Raw genomic sequence first — 4,954 nt, 5'->3', positions numbered from 1 at the left:
CCCAGGTGGCTCAGTAGTAAACAATCCACCTGCCAGTACAGGAGATGGGAGTTGGATCCCTGGATTGGGGAGATCCCCTGGAGAAGGAAACGACAACCCACTACAGTATTCTTCCTTGGGAAATCCCATGGAGCTACAGTCCCTGGGGTCTCAAAGAGTCAGGCATGATGGAGCAACTCAAACAACAACAATGGCTTTTTCTTGAGACGCGCCTCGCTATCAGAGTGTCTGGGCTTCCGCGTCCCCAGGACGGCCCTACGGTTGGCGGCTTCCGCGTGGCCCGAAACGAGGCCAGGCGGCCCTGCTCGAGGCCCGAGTCGCCATGGCCGAGGTTCCCGGGGTGTTGCAGCAGCAGGAGGAGGACCGCAGCAAGCTGAGATCTGTATCAGTGGACCTGAATGTCGATCCCTCACTTCAGATTGACATACCTGACGCACTCAGTGAGAGAGAGAAAGTCAAATTTACAGTGCACACCAAGACCACACTGCCCACGTTTCAGAGCCCAGAGTTTTCTGTTACAAGGCAACATGAAGACTTTGTGTGGCTACATGACACTCTTATTGAAACTACAGAATATGCTGGGCTTATTATCCCACCAGTGCAGACCAAGCCCGACTTTGATGGCCCTCGAGAGAAGATGCAGAAGCTGGGAGAGAGTGAAGGGTCAATGACGAAAGAAGAATTTGCCAAGATGAAGCAAGAGCTAGAAGCTGAGTACCTTGCTGTCTTCAAGACGACTGTGTCCTCGCAGGAAGTCTTTCTTCAACGGCTCTCCTCTCACCCTGTCCTCAGTAAAGACCGCAACTTCCATGTTTTTTTGGAATATGATCAAGATCTAAGTGTGAGGCGGAAAAATACCAAAGAGATGTTTGGTGGCTTTTTTAAAAGTGTGATGAAAAGTGCTGATGAAGTTCTTTTTTCAGGAGTTGAGGAGGTAGATGACTTTTTTGAGCAAGAGAAGACTTCCCTCATCCACTGCTACAACAGGATCAAGGATTCCTGTGCAAAGGCTGACAGGATGACCAGACCTCATAAAAGTGTTGCAGACGATGATATCCACACCGCAGCCTGCTTGCATAGCCTGGCTTTAGAGGAGCCTACAGTCATCAAGAAGTACCTGTTGAAGGTGGCTGAGCTGTTTGAAAAACTTAGGAAAGTGGAGAGTCGACTCTCCTGATGAAGACTTGAAGCTCCTGCAAACTACATGCTCAACATAGAGGCTGCCAAGGATCTCTTATAGCGACGCACCAAAGCCCTCATCGACTATGAGAATTCAAACAAAGCGCTGGATAAGGCCCGGTTAAAGAGCAAAGATGTCACGCTGGCCAAGGCACACCAGCAGGAATGCTGCCGGAAGTTTGAAGAGCTCTCTGAAACTGCAAAAGAAGAGCTAATCAATTTCAAACGGAAGACAGTGGCAGCGTTTAGGAAGAATCTATTTGAAATGTCTGAACTGGAAATAAAGCATGCCAGGAACAACGTGCCCCTCCTGCAAAGCTGCATCGACCTGTTCAAGAACAACTGAGTGAAGGACTGAATGTGAAGAAAGCCGGCATCACTTGCACTCAAATCATTACCACAGAAGATTTGATTTATCTTGACTTCAGTTTAAAATTATGTGCATACATATTTTGATTTCTAAAGATCTTAACACTTAACCATGTTGGTTTAAAGATATTTCTATTGCATGCTCCTTGGACATAACTAATCTTGATGCAGTTAATACCTCAGTGGGTAGAATCTGAAGTACTGGGTTCTCCTCTAATTTGTAGTGATGAAGAAAGGGTGCAGAATCACGGGCCTTCTGGAGAGAGTGTAATGAGCAGGGGCCCCGCACATGTCGTCTCAAGTTTCGTGTGCCCGGGTCCCTGTAATTTAGGGTAGGTGCCTGTTAATAGCAGATGAGTCAGCTACTCGTTATAGGTAACAGACATTCCATCCCTTTATCAAGTGATTTTCCCCTTTCTTACTCTCACTGATCAATAGTCACCTTCAGTTGTTTGTACTATAACAAGAGCAAGAAAAATATCATATCTTTATATATATCCTTTGCAACTCCATTTTTGTAGCTGGGATACAAATATTTGTGGGGAGAGGCTTATCTTGAGGGTATAAGAACAAGTCATGTGAACCCCTCCCTTCCTGGTGGGGGTGCAGTATGTGTGTGCTTGGACTTTTTATAAAGCATCCAATAAAATAAAAATAAAAAAATAAATAAAACAGTGGAAGATTATGCATTTTCTGTTGACTAATTCCAGCTGATTTTCATTGAGGTGCTGTTTTCAGTTGGACTAATTGGAAGCAGTGTCTGTTGGAATTAATGGTTTGGTTTTCTGAAAGGAGCTCATAATAGAGGACTTCCTTCCAGTGCCACCATATACATAACATCTCCTTCTTTGGATGAAGACCAACCTTTCATGTGGTTGTCAGTGTCTCATTTCACTGACCCCACAATCTCTTCCATTCCACATTCTTGTACAATAACCACTTTTCTTTGTCCATCACAATTTTATTTAAAATCAGAACATTTTCATTACATCTCAGTAGAGAATCACATGTGGGAATGATCAAGATGGCTTTTTTCACCTAACTTATGTGGGACCCAAACATCTAAGCAATTAATATAACCAAGCTGGTGCAAATTATTTTCAACACTTGATTTGGATGTTTTGAGTGTGTTTGCTGTCTCCCGAATGGCATAACTTGATTGTTCCCAGTTAATGTCTCCATTTGATTGCTATCAACTTCAACAGGTCTACCAGACCATGGACCATCATCCAGTGAGAAAACCCCAGCAGAAAAGTTTAAAAACTACTAATGACATGTTTGTTCAGTCACAGCACCTTTTCCATATACTGCACAAATCTTCTTTATGCATTTCAGTTGCTTTTTTATCTTTCTTGAAATAATAAAGGTAACTATACGAAAAATGCTGTCTTTTCTAGCATCTTTGATAATGCCTACACAAAAATTCACCAATTTTGATGTTTTCTTTAATGCACAGTGATATGAGAGCTGTAACATACAATCTAACAAAATTGTTTTGAATAAAGTTAAAAGCAACTAGGCCCTGCAAAAGCCATCTTACAGAAATTTAAAAAAAAAAAATGAAAGAAGCTTTTAGCCAACTCAGTAGGTGAGTGGTTCACAAATTGTGGTCCCAGGACAAGGGCTATCACCCACTTCAGAACTTGTTAAAAATGCAAGTATTAGGCTTCAGTCCAAACTTTCGGGGTCAGAACACTGAAGGCAGGGCGATGCAATCTGTGTTCCACATGCCCCACCCCCACCCCACCGTGTGATTCTGACTGAGGTTCCAATGTGAGCAGCACTGGAAGAGAATATTCAGATCAAGAGGGGAGAAAAATGCCATTCATTTAAAACTGGTAATCAGCATCGTCAGGGCGCAGGCTGGAGCGGGTACTGTTACTATATCTCCCTTTCCGTTCCATTCAGTCACTCAGTCGTGTCTGACTCTTTGCGACCCAGTGGACTGACTGCAGCACGCCAGGCTTCCCTGTCAATTTCAACATAAAATAATTTTGGGATGTTTATGCCAATAACGGTTTTAGGGGAGAAAACAATTTTCTTGCTCATACACGTTTTATCCTGTTACCTTATTTAAGGTGTGAATTCAGAAATTAAACACAAAGGAGGGAACTGAAGAATGCTCCATCATCGATGTCATTGAAACATTATGAGAGTCAATATTTTCTCATTCTTTCAGACTTTTAAGTAATAGTAATTTGATATTTTTAAAATTAAGACTTTCCTTAGTGCAGCTTAAGGTTTGGAGAAAAAATCAGGGAGAGCACAGAGATTTCCCAGATGCCGCCTTCCCCCTCACGTGGGCACACCTCCCTCCCTCGTGTCTGTAGTCCACACCAAAGCGCTACCTGTGTTACCGCTGAGGAGGCTGCCCTGACACAGCACCACCACGAGTTCATTCTTGGTGTTGGACATTTTGTGGCTTTGGACCTTAATTTTTTGAAAATATTACTATTAGTAAAATATCTTTTATTCAGTTGAAGTGTTGATTTAAAATCTATTAATGACTGCCATACAGCAAAGTGATTGTTATACGAGTATTTACATTTTTTCACTTTCCTTTCCAATATGGTTCATCAAAGTGTATTGAATCTAGTCCCCTTGCTTACCCTGCTACTGCTGCTGCCAAGTCGCTTCAGTCGTGTCCGACTCTGTGCCACCCCATGGACAGCAGCCCATCAGTCTCCCCCGACCCTGGGATTCTCCAGGCAAGAACACTGGAATGGGTTGCCATTTCCTTCTCCAATCCATGCGAGTGAAAAATGAAAGTGAAGTCGCTCAGTCGTGTCCGACTCTTCGATACCCCATGACTGCAGCCTACCAGGCTCCTCCGTCCATGGGATTTTCCAGGCAAGAGTACTGGAGTGGGTTGCCATTGTCTTCTCCGGGGTTGTGTCTAGACCTTAATATTATGTAATATTTTCTGAAGGTAAATGATACATCCTTATAATAATTGAAAGACATATACAGTTTTAAAAACGTTTTATTCCAAATTACGTTTTAAACATTTTAATTGGCATATAACTTTTACTGTATATAGTATTTTACAACCATAGTTCATGTGTATATGATACCTGAAATAACAATAAACAAATCACAGGTAGCTTTTCCAATTTTTCCAAAGAGGTACAGCAAAGGAGATTTCCAGGGTTCCCGAAGCATCTAATATGCAATATAGACACAACCCTGTAGGACGTCATTCAAGTTCAACTCCAACTATATGCAGATGCAAGGCTTCTGGAAAGAGGACTCATGTAACCCCACCTGGCCACATTTCCTGATCTCTTTCATCAAATGGAGAAAAAAATAATGCTCCCTGACTGGCGCGGGCTCAAACCTGACTCTGCCACTTAGAGGCAGTGGCCTTAGGCAACTCCCCTTCCCTGCTCAGAGCCGCATACCTGCC

General features: G+C 43.0%; 1 pseudogene; it reads left to right on the top strand.

Annotated features, from left to right (window-relative positions):
- Window positions 1–1,799, top strand: LOC133071377 (sorting nexin-5-like; annotated as a pseudogene).
- The last annotated feature ends 3,155 nt before the right edge of the window (window positions 1,800–4,954 follow it).

This window comes from Dama dama, chromosome 16 (assembly GCF_033118175.1).
Source record: "Dama dama isolate Ldn47 chromosome 16, ASM3311817v1, whole genome shotgun sequence".
NCBI classification, from domain to species: Eukaryota; Metazoa; Chordata; class Mammalia; order Artiodactyla; family Cervidae; genus Dama; species Dama dama.
The sequence above is the reverse complement of the archived record's forward strand: the minus strand, read 5'-3'. Positions and strand labels throughout refer to the sequence as shown.